Source organism: Syngnathus scovelli, chromosome 3 (genome assembly GCF_024217435.2).
Source record: "Syngnathus scovelli strain Florida chromosome 3, RoL_Ssco_1.2, whole genome shotgun sequence".
NCBI lineage: Eukaryota > Metazoa > Chordata > Actinopteri > Syngnathiformes > Syngnathidae > Syngnathus > Syngnathus scovelli.
The window spans coordinates 4,787,867-4,805,789 of NC_090849.1; the positions used below are offsets into that span (position 1 = coordinate 4,787,867).

General features: G+C 44.0%; 1 protein-coding gene and 1 long non-coding RNA gene across 5 annotated transcripts in view; one reads left to right on the forward strand and one right to left on the reverse strand.

The window, feature by feature from the left end:
- Positions 1-1,929: 1,929 nt before the first annotated feature.
- LOC137840191 (uncharacterized) lies at positions 1,930-5,187 on the reverse strand. The gene is made up of 2 exons (XR_011086677.1): positions 4,645-5,187; positions 1,930-3,365 (listed from the first exon to the last, which is right to left on the reverse strand). It is a non-coding gene; the product is annotated as an uncharacterized lncRNA (long non-coding RNA).
- Positions 5,188-6,447: 1,260 nt separating this feature from the next.
- oclnb (occludin b) overlaps positions 6,448-17,923 on the forward strand; it is a 56,581-nt gene continuing 45,105 nt past the window's right edge. Inside the window, exon 1 of one of the 4 annotated variants that reach the window (XM_049762370.1) lies at positions 6,448-6,602. The gene's annotated coding sequence lies outside the window, so the exon portion shown is untranslated. Of the gene's footprint in view, positions 6,603-11,003; positions 11,116-17,923 lie in introns of those variants that run through there. The other 3 variants (XM_049762366.2, XM_049762369.2, XM_049762367.2) reach the window with 3 other exon arrangements.

A 17,923-nucleotide genomic window follows, 5' to 3' on the forward strand; every position in this document is an offset into this window, starting at 1 on the left:
CTAGTAACGTTTGTTTACCAAATGTCAAATTCTCCTAGTATCAGCAATCTCATCTTTATATTGTAAGTCCTGCAACTCATCCTATTTCCGAGCCACGTTTAGTCTATAGTTCCAATTTAATGTGACAGTACATTGTGTCTTCAGTATCATTATTCAAAATTAACTCATCGAGGTCTGCGTTCTACATCTTGCCCTGATCTATGTCTTGAACTCTCAAACGTTATTACCTGTGTCATGCTTGCTCAAAAATGTGCCTTAGAATATGGTGCTGTGAATTTCCAATCTCCCCGATCAAATTGGATCCCACTTCTCAGCTCTTTTTTCTCATGCTCCTGTTAGCCTGCAATTGTCCAAGTCAAAAATGTTATTTTCTTTTAACTGTCTTTCTTTTGAACCTCTAAATCGCTCATGTTGCTAAACTTTCTACACCAGGAAACCATTTAAAGGGGCTTAAAGAAAGGACAGATTACTCCCAATATCTCCTCATTATTTACGAGCGAGCCCCCCTTTCTTCTCTCACTCCCTCTTTCTATCTGTCTTGGGCCGAATGTGTAGTGTCCTGCCATAAATCACTGCTGCCACGGCCCAACTGTTTTCCTAAGACCCACAGGTACACATACATTAGTATTTTAATGAGTATTGCAAGCATGCCCCTCTCTCGCAAATTTGCAAACTGTTAAACATTAGTGTCAGTGATGTTTCAGTTTCAATCATGCACGTTCGCTGTTGTTGGGGGGGCGCGGCATCAATGTTGACTGGTTACAGGCTGGCCATTTCCTGCAACAATCATGATGCCGGCCCACCGCCCGCACGAGCATAGCACAGGCCCACGCGCGCAGCCCAGACCCGCGACTACGCGCGAGTGCAGACACGCTCATCACTCTCAACCTCTCAAAGGGCAGGCCAACTTTGCTGTTGCGCCCTTCATCATGTTCACATTCGACATCTTTCAATGTCTTCTACACAACATTTGTTGTCTCTTATTCTCATCCTATCAAGCCACCGTTCCAGTAACTTTCTGTCACACGCCTTATTTTCTCTACTGCCAGACCTTGCTCATCTTAGTTTCTCTAACCAACTTAAACACGCCATTGTCCACTTCTCAATTTCCCTATTATCGCTCAAAAGCCTCCTAAACATTCTCCATTACTGATTTCTTCCATAGAACACACATCTCACTCACACACACTCATATACACACCCACTCAAGAGGATCCTCTGCACGCACACACACTCTCCCCCCAATTTGGTTCATTTTGGATATTTTAGCAGTCTGATCTCTCACAGGAGGAACTGTTACCACCGGATATTTTTTGAGGAGGCCTCACTTCCCCTCGGGGATCTCTAAAAAATCCCAGTTATCTAAGTAGGATCGTCACCGCACTTTTGTCCACCACGACGAAGCACTAGGTCCCTGACCTATCCTTAGTACGCGTAAGTCCCTGACTTTACCGTACACGTTACACACGTAAGTTCCAAACTTATTCACCGTATGTATCTTAACTTCATGCACACCTTATTTGATCTGAACGACAGTCTCCTCTTAATTTTCCTCTTTCAATTTGCAGAATTTCGGCTTATAGTAACAGGTATTCTGCTTACCTTATCGGTGATGAGCTCAGGGTTGAGGAGACGTCGTACCAGCTCAACGTTGTGCGCTTATTCCAAACGGTTCGCCGACCGGGAGACAGTGTCCCTGACACTGTCCGGTGTCTTGGCTAAAGACCACGAGTTGTCAATTACCCTTCTCTTGACATCACGTCCGCGGTCACCAAGAAATTGTTAGGTTACGGATTTTAGTTATTGATCTGACTCCAAATTGCGATCAACACTTAACACATGAGTTGCTATGTCCCAATCCACACACTGGCGCACCTAACAATTTTGCGAGTTCGTTCTGTCAAAGAGAAGACCAGTAGATCAATCAGACCAAATTTACCAATTGTTTATTCCTGACAAAGCGCACTAATACAGGCCTGGGTCCCGGGTCCCTCACACTAAAACTCGTGCGTTTTTGTGACCACCAAAAGACGACACATTCTTCCGGGTTGCCCAGTTTTGAAGAAACACAATATGAATATTAAAGCATGCAAAACATTGTGAGATGATTGGTCGATGGCCATCTCCTCCCCGTGTTGGTGTTATTGCTGAGGTCAGGCGGTTGGGTTTTTCCCGCGAAGCCCGACCACCTGGACGTGATGTTGTTCTCGTTTCTCACCGACCTTGAGGTGTTCTAGTCCGGTACTCCCTGTCTGGGCCTATTCCACAACACTTCGAAGAAAACAAGTTCATGCAGTTTGCCTCCACATTCTTCGCCACCCACCAATCCACACAAGCACTCCAATACTAGATATTATATTAATATGATTATAAGTTTAACACAACCTTAAAAATATGTTTGCAAACTGCCGAAAGCACATTTCCCTTTAGTACCATTGAAGATAAATAAATGAATGTTTAATATAAACATCAATATTGATAATTTTATTTTACATTGATGACATCAACTAAACAGAGCAATAAACAAAAAAAATAACATAACTTAAAAAACAATGAGTAAACACTAAATGAAACCAAATGGAGAGGCTACATGGAAACACAGTCATGTTGACTATCAGTGCTACAGAGCCAAGTATTACTGTCAGTGTGCGAGATTGGACAGTACAGCCAAATGCAAAGCGAAGCAGACTTTATTGTGGAGGGAGAGGGGAACGGTGGAGGGCTGAAGCGGCAAACGGGCGAGGCTGCGCTCGTCGGGTGTGGGTAGGGGAAGGAGCTGGCGGTTGGACTTCTCACTGGCGAGGACTGGACGTGGCAGACGGGTGATATCCGAGGTGAGCCACTGCGGACTGACAAGGTAGCACTGGACAGACAGGAGAAGGACCGAATCGTAAAGAAACGGGGAGTCAAGCTTACGTGGACCGGTGTACACGGAGACATCACGAGAGAAACTGACGCGGGCTGTAGCGCTTGCCGCACTATTATAATGCTCCCAATGAGCACGCGACAGGTGAGAATGATCCCAGTGATTGGTGGGGCGTGGCTGGATGACACCGGCGCGTGACAGACAGAGGTCGGGTGATGATGGAGAAGGTGCTGTCTGTGCTGCTGGTGCTGGTAGAGGTGCTGTCCGTGCTGCGGTTGCAGGTGGAGGTGCCATCTGTTCTACTGGTGCAGGTTGGGCTATTGCCTGTGCTGCTGGTGATGGAGGAGGTGCAGTCTGTGATCCTGGTGCTGGTGGAGGTACTGTCTGTGCTGCTGGTAGCATCCGTGCTGCTGGTGAAGGAAGTGCTACTTGTGCTGCTGGTGCAGGTGGAGGTGCTGTCTGTGCTGCTGCTGATGGGGAAGGTGGTGGTCACTTCTTCCTACATTAATATAGATGTTTTGTGAAAGCCATTCTTTAGAGCAGGGGTCCCCAACCCCCTGTCCGTGGGTCACTTGGTACCGGGCCGCCAAGCCGCACAGGAAAAGAAAAACTTTTTTTTAATGTTTTTTTTTTTTTAGCGACGATCAATTCATTCTGGTCAAGACGCTCGTCTCAGTCACGTGATATGTTTTCCGAGTCGAGTCCGCAAAAATGAGTAAGAGTTTATTTTGAAAAATATATAAAAAATATTTTAAAAAGTCGCTGTGTCCCTTGACACAAGACGCTCGTCTCGGTCACATGACATGTCACCCCAGTCTAGCCTGCGAGGCAAGCAAAACTGAGCAAGAAACAGAGAAGTTTGGAAAGCTTCGGAAAGGGAAAAAAGCCCAATGAGGAGACTGAAGAAGAAGAGGCTACCACTTCTAAGAAAAGAAAAGCTGCGTTTAAAAGAACATTTCTGGAGTCGTATTTAAAATACGGATTTATCGCCACAGGTGACTCTGAGGCGCCAAGCGCGCTCGGCATATGTGGCAACAGGCTAGCTAACGAGGCAATGAAGCCTTTAAAACTGCTTCGGCACATGGAGACCAAGCATCTTGCATTAACAGAAAACCTTAACCACTTCGGTTGTCATTGTTTCTGATTACGCCTGGATGGGGCCGGCACGTTTCTGAGAAACGAGCTCAGTGCTCCCACCAATTCAACGTAATGGTGAGTTTTATTTTTATGTCGTTTATACTTATTTTTATGCCAGTCATAACATTTTATTTCATCGTATTTATACATTCATTATACATGTAGTATTTATTTATATAAATTTATTATTTATTTATATAAAGGCCGGTCCGCAAAAATATTTCTGACGCGTAACCGTGGCGCAAAAAAGGTTGGGGACCACTGCTTTAGAGTATCGTTGACGCACAATAACAGCAGTGAAAATGTGCCGTTTCTCTGCAGCCCAGGTTGCACAACAAGATTACAATACCTGAAATGGAAAAAAAGGACAGATTTTTTTTAAAACAGTATTGTGTTCGGTGATGCTTCATGCAAAGTTGCACAACAGACTGCACCCCATACCAGCCCCAAGTGGGTAAACTTCAACTCCTTTGTGGAAAAAACTTGCCTTAAGTATTTCTTTTTTATTATTATTCTAATAAAAAAAGAAAAACTGAATAAATTACTAAATATTCATTGGCAAGTAAAAGCATACTGTGAGGTAACCCAGGCAAGTAAGGCTGAAGGAATGGGGGAAAAAAAAAAAAAAGCGAGAGTCACACATCAAATGCAGGCCGTTCATTCTTCCACGCGAAGTCCCATTTTAGTCCAGCTGAAACCACTCCCATAGGAGAAGGAGGAGCCTGTGACTCCCCCAGGACGCAAACAAATACCGAACAAAACATGTCTGTCTTTCTTTCTTTCCTTAAATCACTTTCCTTGTTGATGGCTTCATTCTGGCAGTGGCTGTTCAGCTCCTCCACCTCCAGCACCTCCTGCTATCTGACCTCTGTCTCTCTGATCTCCTATCCGCTGCCTTAATCAAGGGACCTAACCACCTACACCTGTCAGAGCAGTGACGTCTTCTGGGAAGTGTAGTGTATGCAGCGACCATCTTTTTTTTCTTTTTTTTAAGTCACACACATGCACACCGTCATATGTGGGAATCGAACTCATGGTGCTTGCACACAAGACAGGCGAGTGTACCACTACACCATCAGCATTCCCCTGCGGCAACCATCTTGTCAGGGATGTAGCAGCCCTCTACCACCTGCCTTCTTGTGATGCCACAATACATTGGTTGAAGATTTGACAAGGAATAACAGGCTAAGAGACGGCTCGGTAGAGCGTCCGCCTCACAGTTCGGAGGGTGTGGGATCGATTCCAGCTCCGGCCTTCCCTGTGTGGAGTTTGCATGTTCTCCCCATGCCAGCGTAGGTTTTCTCCAGGCACTTCGGTTTGCTCCCACTTCCCAAAAACATGCATGGTAGGCTGATTGAGCACTCCAATTTTCCCATAGGTGTGAGTGCAAGTGCAGATGATTGTTCGTCTCTGTGTGCCCTGCGATTGGCTGGCAACCGGTTCAGGGTGTCCCCCGCCTACTGCCCGATGGCCGCTGGGATAGGCTCCAGCACGCCCGTGACAAGTGGTACAGAAAATGGATGGATGGATGGATGGATGGATGGATGGATGGATGGATGGATGGATGGATGGATGGATGGATGGATGGATGGATGGATGGATGGGAGTTTGAATTATTTATATGTATCAGTTTCAATGAGAATAAGCGAACAAACTGAAGAAAATTGCTCAGGGAATTTTTACCCATAGAAAGATGTTATTACTGAGTTGATTTTAATGAAAGAAAAGCAATAATAGTCATCTTAATGGCGACCATAACTGACTAATTACATAGGTGTAGTGTCAGGCATGTTTGTATTTTTGTTGCTGGCATGATGGCCTTATTAGGAATATCTATTCTGCGGTGGGCAATCTCGGGGGACACCCGGCCTAACAGGCCACCCGGTGTGGGAGGAACCTCCGGCGTTCCTTGACTGGAGGAATTCAACAAAGAGAGCGACATTGAGAAAGTCTTTAGCGTCCACGATAACTGATTAAGATATGGTTTGTTGATTTATGTTGTTCATGTGCTCTACAGGTTTCATCGTTCACACCGGGTACACCAATAAATTACACACACCCACTACATATAGTTCATATTTTTGTTTTGTTGGTTGGATTTGTTGGGGGGGGGGGGGCAGGCCTGATAGTAAGAGCCTTAATAACTGGTTCTGAAAGAGACACAGCTGAGTTAGTTTATTTAGGTAGTTAGTTTATTTTTTTTATGCCAAATAAGATGTTGGAAATGATAATGACGATGTTGCATTTTGTTGTTCTTGTTTTAATATAACATTTAATTACAGTTTTAGGGAAATGTTTTGGTCAAAAAACAAAACAAAATCAGAAATGATAAAGCCACTAGTGAAATGCAAACATAAGTACCAAGCACACTCAGAAATGAGAGCTACTGGTGAAATGCAAGCATAAGTACGTACTTATGCTTTCATGAAAGCAGTGTGCTGTTGTGTCGATGAGAGAGGGACGAACAGGTTAGTCCAGTAGCATTAAGGAGGAGCAAGAGTCACGAGCACACGCCTTGAAACCTTATTTTCCCCCAGGTACAAAGAACAGGTATCATTTTTCACGACGTCGTTGTGATTCGGATATAGAGCATTGAAAGGTAAGTTTAAAAAATATTTCCTTCATAAGGATAATCTCAATTTAACAGAAACAAAAATCTATTTGTTTTAGCACGCTCAAGGATGCTTTTTCTAACTTGCTCTTTTTCGCTTGTTCAATCAGCTGTTTGCTAACTCCATGACACGACACCTAATTTATCATTTGCGAACGCCTACCAAATTATTGAGCTATATTCGTGGTGTGCAGTTGTTTCGGCGAACTGTAGCAGACAGACAAGGACCATTGATTGATCTAGCCTGTACTAAAATTTTGTATTTAAAACAGTGGGGCAATTGAACATTTAAGTAACTGCAACGTTTGGGGAGAGATTTGTGTCAAAATTATTCACACAAATACTTCCGCTATTTTCACGTGTTTTTCAGATCCACGTGTTTGTGATTTTCACGTTTTTCAGATCCATGAATATATTCGTGATTTTCAGATGTGGTTACTAAAATTATATGGGCGATTTTCACATGCGCTTTTTATTGTTGTATGTGCATTTATCATGACTTTATCATTTGTAAATATTCAATTATGTGCTTGAATTACTGACTGTGCGTTTGTGGATCAGCAGAAATGTGCATTCATGTTAGACTCACACAGATGCACACGTACAGATGGGTCTCAGATCTTCATTTGTTAAAAGGCAGTGTTGCTGTCTCCTTTTGAACGGGGACGAGCCATCTCCCGTTTCTCGTAGGCCGATTGAGCACTCCAAATCGCCCATAGTAGGTGTGAGTGCGAGTGTGGATGGTTGATCGTCTTTGTGTGCCCTGCGATTGGCTGGCAACCAGTTCAGGGTGGCACCCGCCTACTGCCCGATGACAGCTGGGATAGGCTCCAGCACGCCCGCGACCCCCGTGGGGACAAGCAGTACAAAAGATGGACGGATGGATGGAAGTCATGATAAATGCACACACAACAATAAAAGGAACATTCCGCATATTTTTGTGGAGAATTGTATGAAAATTACACATGTATTTGTGGATTTGAAAACACGAGAAAATCACAGATGCATTTGTCGACCTTAAAAATGTAAAATTCGTGGATGTACAATATTTGTGTGAATAATTATGACACAAATCTGTTCTCATAGCCAATTGAAAACTATATCACATTGAAGAAATGGGGGAAAAAATAGAATTTTAATGCTACAAAATAATCCTATATTCTCTTCTTGGAATTTTTTCTCATCTGTTTTCAGATTTCTACACATTCGTCATAAACACCATGTGCTATACATGTAGTACCGTATTGGCCCGAATATGAGACGGTGTTTTTTGCATTGAAATAAGTGGGGGTCGTCTTACATTCAGGGTCTAGACATTATACCCATTCACTTGTGCGCAGCGGTAAATTAAAGGTTGCTGGTATCGACTGAGTATGTTGCTGTGATCGTGTGCATCTTTCACACATAGTGAGTATATACTACATTTCATTGTTACTACTGTCCACTGTTGTGCAGTTTGTCCGATCGCGGTTTGCTTCGTGTGCGCGCCGTTTGATTGACAGCTCCGGCGCGCTCCTCGCATCGTACTTGTAGCCGTTACGCAGCAGCACGCCAGCAAATGTATTTTGTTGTCTCGATGAGGTATGTTTGGTGTGTTGCAGAGAGTATTTCATGTATGGTTATTTAGTATAGCGGAACCGTTACGCGCAGTTAGTTATGTAATGTGTGCTGTCTACGAGTGTTGTGTGACATAAAAAGTTGAGCGTTAACGTTCTGTCTGTTGAAGAACCACACATACACACCCCACAAACCACACACACCCTTCACACGCTTCACACAAAATATTTTTGCCAGTTTGCCTGTATGCCCCTATGAGCCACAGTGCCTGTTACTTTTTTTGCCAATAATTCAGTAAAGCAATCAAAACTGAACCATGTCTTCCCTCCTGTGTTCTGACCGACACCTGGGGGCGAAAAAACCATAACCATCCGAGCCAACCCCCTATACCAGGGGTGTCCAAACGTTGTGCAAGGAGGGCCAGATTTGATAAAGTGCAACAAACTGTATGAAATACCTTAAATTTACATGACTTTAAAATTATTTTGACCTCATGAACATTTTAAACAGGAGTTATAAGTAATGCAAAGTTGTCTGTTATTATTAAAACTTAAAAGAAGTGAATTTTGCTCTTGTCATTTACAATATCTTTCAGAAAGTAATAGTTTGTGTCACGTCTACAGGTTCATAACATTAACAGTACCATGGCCACTTCGAATTATTTCATATTAATATCCATCCATCCATCCATTTTCCGAACCGCTCAGTCCCCACGGGGGTCGCGGGTGTGCTGGAGCCTATCCCAGCCATCATCGGGCAGTAGGTGGGGGACACCCTGAACCGGTTCCAGCCAATCGCAGGGCATACAGAGACAAACAACCATTTGCACTCGCACTCACACTTAGGGACAATTTGGATTCAAAATCAATTATTCTCATCAAAAACTAAAAACAAATAGTCAGACTAATTCCTGTCTGATGTTTTACTTTGGCATGTTTTTAACTGTCGCTTTTATGCATAATTAAAGGTCAACAGTTCTTACGGCACTTTTAACTTAATGGACACAACTCTCTGACAACATAATTTCCACTGAGGTGTAATTAACTAATAACTATTGTATTGATTAGGGACATTGAGCAACCTAGCCCCCTTTTGACTGAATTCAATTGGGTCCAAATGTCTTATTCCCATCCATCCATCCATCCATCCATCCATCCATCCATCCATCCATCCATCCATCCATCCATCCATCCATCCATCCATCCATCCATCCATCCATCCATCCATCCATCCATCCATCCATTTTCTGAACCGCTTAGTCCCCACGGGGGTCGCGGGTGTGCTGGAGCCTATCCCAGCCGTTATCGGGCAGTAGGCGGGGGACACCCTAAACCGGTTGCCAGCCAATCGCAGGGCACACAGAGACAAACAACCACTCGCACTCACACCTAGGGACAATTTGGAGTCTTCAATCGGCCTACCAAGCATGTCTTTGGGATGTGGGAGGAAACCGGAGTGCCCGGAGAAAACCCACACGGGCCCGGGGAGAACATGCAAACTCCACACAGGGAGGGCCGGAGGTGGAATCGAACCCGCACCCTCCTAACTGTGAGGCGGACGTGCTACCCAGTGCACCACCGAGCCGCTTGTCTTATTCCCAATCTAAAAATTTTCATTGGCTAAATTTCAACTCCTTTTAAGTTGGACGAGCCAAAATATCTGATCCCACTGCTTGTTTCCTACTGTTTTAGTATACTATCTGTATTATCCAAATCTATGCCACACATAATTCCCATTTTATCAAAACTCCTCCGTTATGTCAAACTCAGTGCCAAACAAGCTTCCATCCACTTTGACCCAAGCCCCACCAAGTTTGGTAACGCTTCAGCAAGGAGTCCAGTTCGGTTGTTGGACACTTCATGTTTCACGTGTCTTTCGCAGCACCTCACTGTCTCAAGTTCTTCTTTAGTCGTCTCAGAGCCAACCTGTCCAACACTCTTGATTGAGTCAATTTTCCAAAATGTCCATTTTCATCTTGTGAGCTCCTCCACCTCTCAACAGCTGTACCCATCTCTGAGGATGATGTTTTTCTTCCGGAACACAGTGCTTGCCTCCCCCCAAGCACAAAAACAGTCTTTCTTTGTTCTTGCAACGCTCAAAGCCAGGGACGTTATCTTGTTGGTCAAGGCTCCAGGTGGAGTCTTGGGAGCGAGTTCCAGGGCACGGGAGAGACAGACTGGGACACCAAACTCATAAGATTGTCTACAAATTTAGTTGCCATTCATTCCCAAATAACTTCTGTTTATCAAATTCCCCTAGTGACATTGATCTCTTTTGCATACTGTAAGTCCTGCAAACTCATTCTGTTTTCAAGCTACATTGTAGCTGACGTTTTTCTAGTCAATTAACTCATCTTGCGTCTGTGTTCCAAATGTAGTATTAATTTGTTCTTTTCAACTCTTGACTGCCTAATATTTCCAGATATCAATAGGATAGATAGATCAATTGGATGTGTGCTGCAATTCACGAGCAGACCCCCCTTGCTCCAACTCAGCTCATTGTCTAGCTCCAGAAAATTCCTTGAACTCCCAGCCGGAGCTGTAGCTCTTATCTGATTCCTCCCTTCCTCTCATATATTACTGTTGCAAAAGCCTATCTAACCGTCTTTTGGAAATTATTATTGTATCGCATTATATAAAAATATATATCATGTGGGCGTTCGTTAGGCCCACAGTTACACATAGTATTGCAATGATTAGTCCAAGTATGCTTCTTTCACACCTGTTGGCAAGCAGTTAAACGTTCATCTCTCTGGGCGGCGGTTTCAATAGTCAATGTTGTGTATGAATTATTTGCCCGTCATCATTCATTCTCTCATCATCCTGTCTTAGTCTCACTCGCCATCGCACACGGCCCCCGAAGCGGGCACATCCCGACCCCGCGCGCAGCCACAGCCCCGCCCAAGCGAGAGAGGGCCCGGCCTTGCAACATTGATACGTCACAGGTTGGCCACCCCTGTAGCGATCATGCCGCCAGCCCCCACCCGCGCGCGCACAGCATACGACCACGCGCAGAGACCAGGCCACACGCCTGGGGAGGAGCGCATGCACACTCAGCAGTCTCCCACTCTCAAAGGGCAGGCCAATTTGCTGTTGCGCCCTTCGTCATGTTCACATTCGACATCTTTCGCTGTCTTCTACACAACATTTGTTGTCGCTTATTCTCGTCCTATCAAGCCACTGTTCTAGTCACTTTCTGCTACTCACGTCTTATTTTCTCTACTGCCACACCTTGCTCATCTTAGTTTCTCTAACCAACTTAAACACACCATCGTCCACTTCTCAATTTCCCTATTATCGCTCAACAGCCTCCTGAACATTCTCCATTACTGATTTCTTCCATAGAACACACATCTCACTCACACACACTCATATACACACCCACTCATCAGAACAAACACATATTAGGACGACAACAGACTGACATTAAAATTTCACAGACATCACGCACAAACACATAACAGCAGTCAATTCTTCCAATCTGACAACCAATTTAGCTTCAGTTTTGTGATCATCAGTAGGGAAGTGTCCAGATCTTTGAAAGTTCTTAATCAGTCATTTATTTTCATTTTTCATCGCGCTCTTTTGGCGGAATGTTTTCCACTTGAATTGCAACAGTGGCAATCAGTTGATCTCTCACACTCTTATCTGCCAATGGGAGTGCTTTCAGACCAAACCAAGTCAAGTCAAGTCAAGTTTATTTGTATAGCCCAAAATCACAAACAGTCTCAAAGGGCTTCACATAGACAAAAATTGACAATTATTCTCAAAGCATCCCCTGATCTTAAGCTCCCAAAAGGGCAAGGAAAAACTCAAAAAACCCTGCCAGGGGAAAATGAGAAAACTTGAGAAGGGACCACAGATGGAAGGATCCCCCTTTAAGGATCACCAGGTTGTAATGGATGCAGAGAGGGCACAAGTAATACATAATATGAAAATCAATGAAAAAATAGATGTCGGAGATGCCCTCGATTGTCCTGGCAGTGTCTTCAAGGAGGTTGAGCTGCAGTTTCCTCATCTTGAATTGGTCCCCGAGAATCCAGCTAGCCGCTATCAGTTTTTGCGCCACCTAACCCCCTCCCCAGCCAGGGAGGGGGTGGGCAGAGAGAACAAAACAAACTCCGGCCGAATCGGCCACTACAAGTTACTTAAAGGCCATCTCATAGAAATGTGTCTTTAAACTTGTCTTAAATGTTTCTACTGAGGTAGTAGTTCTAATATCCATTGGTAGGGAATTCCAAAGCTCTGGAGCCCGAATAGAGAATGCTCTAGAACAGGGGTGGGCAAACTTTTTGACCGGGGGGCCGAACCAGGAGCAGTTGGATGTAGTGTTTATGTGAAGTAATATAAACGACCTGTAAAGGTCATTGCATAAAAGATTTGGGCCTTTAGTAGGTAGTAACGCATGGATATTCAAAAAAAGTTTTTTGAAAACAAATGCATTGATTAACAACATTAAAAAAAAAAAACATCCCTAAAAAACTGCTATCAGTGATTCTCATAAAATATGACACTGTTATTATGAATAACAGTCTCCATCACTTCAGTGCCTGCAGGTCAGATTAATGAAAGATGTTTATTTTATGAGATCACATCAAACGGCAAACATTCTGACCAAATATATCATCTTGAAGAATCGGTGAAAGCATACATCCAAATAAAGTAATCAAAACGGCAACACGGTGAGGGGTATCTGAAAATCAGAGCAGAGTTTTAACTCACAAACACCTGGTAACAGAGGTGAGGAAATGGGAAACACTTCCTTAAAGTAAGCCTTAAGAACTTTACAGGTTAAGATTAGTCACAAACAGGTGGTGCATCAATGTCCTTGAGCATCCTGCATTGTTTGAAAATGAGAATGGTCGCTAGTTTCAATCCCTGCTATTTGTACAGATCATATTCAAAATGCATTTTTTTACAACAAACTTGAAAGCCTCCCCTTCATTTTCAGTGGGAACAGTGTTGTTGGTCTCCATTTTTTTGCTAGTGTGTCATAGTCTGGAGTAAAATTTGTTGTGGCAATTCTTAGGAGAGATCCGAGGTGTTGGTCCGTTTACCTATATCTGTGACGGGTTGATGTTGATGTTCATGTGGCTGAACGTCACGTCGCGTACGTCGAGCCAAATTGGCCACTCTTTTTAAACACTCGGCACTCAGTGTCCACCTTGCTTTTCCTTGGGCGACTCATTTTAATGGAAGGATTCCAGGGCAGGGGAAGGTTTGTGCGTGCGTGCCTTTAGCGTAAAACTGTATCCGAAAGCTCGGCGCGCAAATTACAAGAATGCTGTCGTCACAGCCCACGCTCTAAATTCGGCCCTGAGACAAATAGAGCGCGAGTGCGCCATTTCCGTACTACTGAGTACGTGCACGCACTTGTGAGTGTGCACCGAGCTTTCTGACACGGCTTCCCGTAGTAAATGCGCAGGCGAGTGGTTCCCCATCTACTGGGGAAACGCAGTCATTGCAGGCAAAATGACCGAAAAAAAAAAAAAATTAATAATACAATTTATTTAGGGTTGGCAGGCCGGATTAAACGGTCCCGTGGGCCGGATGTGGCCCGCGGGCCGTAGTTTGCCCATACCTGCTCTAGAACCTGCAGACATTTTGTTGGCCCTCGGTGTAACTAAAAGACTAGGGTTTTGCGAACGAAGGTTACGAGACGGAACATAAGGAACGACTACGTCGACGAGATATGAAGGCGCTAAGCCATGCAGTGATTTATAGGTTAGTAGAAGAACCTTGAAGTCACGTCTTAAATGGACTGGGAGCCAATGTAAGTTGGCTAATATTGGGGTAATGTGATCAAATTTTCTTGTCCGTGAGAGCAGCCTCGCAGCAGCATTTTGTACTAACTGTAGACTTTTCATGAGGGACTTAGGAAGACCAGAGAATTATACATTACAGTAGTCCAGGCGCGACGTGACGAACGCATGTATAATAGTTTCCGCATCCCCGGTCGAGAGGATTGGACGAATCTTAGCAATATTACGAAGGTGAAAAAACGCAATTCTGGTTACATTCTTAATGTGTTTTTGAAAGGAGAGCGTTTGGTCAAATATTACCCTGAGATTAGTTACAGTATCACTCTGAGTGATAGTACGGTTATAGTGGTTTCCTTAAATAAGTGTTGATAACGAGTAGGACCAATTATCAACATCTCAGTTTTATCTGGGTTAAGACGAAGGAAGTTGAGAGACATCCATTGCTTGATCTCCGCAAGGCACGCCTCGAGATTATAACAGTCCCGCGGATCTGTCATCGATAACGGCATATATAATTGGGTGTCATTCGCGTAGCATTGAAAACTAATATTATATTTACGTATTATGTCCCCAAGCGGAATCATATAAATATTAAATAAAACCAGTCCGAGTACCGATCCCTGTGGGACACCACACGTACCATTATAGAGCTCAGAGGACGTATTGCCATGGACCACTCGGTGCATCCTGTCTGATAGATAGGAATAGAACCAGCCTAGTGTTGACCCTGAGATACCAACACAACTTTTAAGACGCCCTAATAAAATATCGAAGTCTACAGTGTCAAAGGCAGCACTAAGATCGAGTAGTAACAATACAGACGACGTATTTGAATCCATAGCTATGAGGAGATCATTAGTCACTTTAGCAAGTGCTGTCTCTGTGGAATGATTAGCTCTAAAACCAGACTGAAAAGAGTCATATCGATTATTAGCGACCATGTAATCAATAAGCTGCTGCGCTACTACTTTTTCAAGAAGTTTTGCTATGAATGGGAGGTTTGAAACTGGCCTATAATTACTGAGACAGTCCGGGTCAAGATTTGCTCGCTTAAGTAACGGTTTAATAATAGCGGTTTTAAAGGCTGTTGGCACTATCCCAGAGGAAACAGACAGATTGATTAAGACGGACGGTCCTAAAATTGGAAATAATTCTTTAAGTAGTTTGGCTGGAAGCGGGTCGAGTAAACATGTTGTTTGTTTAGCCGCACTAACCAATTATGTAAGCATTTCAAGGGACACAATTTGAGAGGGTTATTGCATGATCCCCAGCGCTAGTAACCGGCGGAGCGATTGGAATGGTATTCTTGATCTCGTCCCTAATGGACTCAATCTTTTGAGCAAAAAATTTCATAAACTCGTCAGCTGAGTGGAAGGAGCTATCGGGGGTCGGCTGGCGCAGAGTTAGCTTTGCCACTGTATCAAATAGGTATTTAGGATTGTTTTTATTGAGATTAATGACTTGCGAAAAATAACGAGTTTTTGCTAAGGTAAGATCTTTATATTTCAGGAGGCTGTCCTTCCATGCCTGATGGAAAACCTCAAGTTTGGTTAAACGCCATCTGCGCTCATGCTTTCTACATAATTGCTTAAGCGTACGTGTTTCATCTGTGAACCACGGAGTTGGCCATCTACGGCGAGTTTTCAGATATAGCGGCGCCACAGAGTCGATGGCTTTTAATAATGTTGCATTGAATTAATTTGTAAGATTATCAATAGAGCCGCTGTATGCGGGAAACATGGCGGTTGCCGGCGACAGTAACTCAGATAGCGCAGTTGCAGTCATGGAGTGTTGGGTTGACAACATTTATCTGAAATCAATCTCAGAGGCGGTAGGTCTTTTTGGCTTAGCGTTTTCTTTTGCGCAGAAGGGCGCAGCCCAGACACACACAGCAAGTGTGGCTGAGATCCGCGCTCTTCTTGAGATTAGCCGAGCTTTTTATTGAGAAAGAAACAATTGGGCAAGTGTACATGATCGGGTAGGTTCCCAGGCAGGAAGTACATTCCATAGTTATCTCATTACCACTGAACAAAGGGGATACTCTTATGGAGTGAGCAGTATGGACGTCTCATGACCATTAGCTTAACAAAAACATAGTCTGTGTGTCTGCTTCAGCCATCCCATGACAATCTCATGATCTGATCATGTCTAGCTAACTGTGGGGCTTATTGTATAGCGCGGCTCATGACTCCAGTCATTAGCCGGCCATATGCCCCCAAGTCATTTTCACAAGGCATGATGGTCACATACTGCGGAGAATCTTGCACACAAAAGTAGATACATAGATTCCAATGATAAAAAGTATATCATTCCCAACAATGGAGTTAAAATTATGGCTGCTATAATTCTGATTGCTCTCTTGTCTTTGACAAGGAACTAAAATTTCAAATTTTATTAAGAAATGATCAGACAAAACAGTAGTGTATGGCAGTACTGCTATATTTGAGGTTTCTAGTCCCCGGGATAATACCAGATCTAAGGTATTTCCATTCTTATGCGTTGCTGCCTGTACGGCTTGCGTAAAACCAAACGTATCGATTATAGTCTGAAATGCCGAAGTCAGTGGTTCTGACGGTGAATTCATGTGGATGTTGAAATCACCCATGATAACTATATTATCTGCATTTGTCACTAGATCAGCCACAAATTCTGAAAATTCATCCAGGAAGCCAGAGTAAGCCCCGGGTGGACGGTAAATAACAGCAAGATAGAATGACGGTAAAGCAGTGGATCGCACAATGAGAACTTCAAATGTTTTAAATACGTGAATTGAGCGAGGCCTAAATCCAAGCTCAGAATTTGAGATGAGGGCGACACCCCCACCCTTTTTTCGAGGACGCGCCACATGTGAGCTCACAAAATTTGGAGGCGAGGCCTCGTTAAGCGGCAGCAGTTCATTAGGTTTTAACCAGGTCTCGCAAAGACCGAAAATGTTTAGATTATGTTCCGTGATAAGGTTATTAACGAGAACTGCTTTCGTATTAAGCGATCTAACATTCATAAAACCGAGTTTAAGTGTAATCCGTCGATCAGGGTGCGTATCTATCGAAGGATTTTTAAACGGGATGCGAGTAAGATTGTGTTCTCTAGGCCTGACATCACCTCTCAAAAGTTTATTAGCGCGGTGGGATGAAACGACCGTGGGAATTTGATGGTGAATATTTGTTACACATGTGAAGTTATCTAAAACAGGCACCGTTTCATCAGCAAGACCGGTCGGGGCGGAGTGATTGGATTTGTCTACTACCCCAGTAGAAAGTGTGTTTATGTGTACTGTAGCACTATTCAAACTGTCGCGCTCTAGTCTACACGAGGGGCTATGTGTATGCTGAAAGTCTAGCCTAGCGCTAGTTAACTTTAACTTAACAGACTCCAAACCCATCCTCACAGGTTGTCCAATCACCTGTGCCCTGGCCTGCTCTAAAGTGACCTGTCATGAGTGGCTCAGACAGTAATCTATATTCCTAGAAAGAGTGAAGGCGCCTTCACGCTTAGGGTGAAGGCCGTCTTTCCTCAGCAGGTCGGGGCGGCCCCAGAAGGAGGACCAGTTATCTATAAAATACAGTCACTGCTTTTTACAGAACCCAGCCATCCATCGATTAAGGGAGACTAATCTACTCAACCTCTCATCATTGCCTCTCCCAGGCAGGGGGCCAGAGACAAATACTCGATGCCGACTCATCTTTCTGGCAAGATCACAAGTCCTCGCTATGTTTTTCTTTGTGATCTCTGATTGTCTCATCCTAACATCATTGGACTTTATCACTATGTCCGAGTCGCTAGTGTTGGTGGAACTACGCTGTTGACTAGGCCTATTGCGAGTCAGCTCCCTAAGATTAGCTTCTATGTCGGGTGCTCTGCCCCCAGGAATACACATTACCGTGGCTGGATTTTTAAGCGTAATGTTTCGGGTAATGGAGTCACCTATGACTAAAGTGCGAGGGCCAGTAGACCGAGATGACTTTGGACGGCTATGCGTCTTACCTGGCTC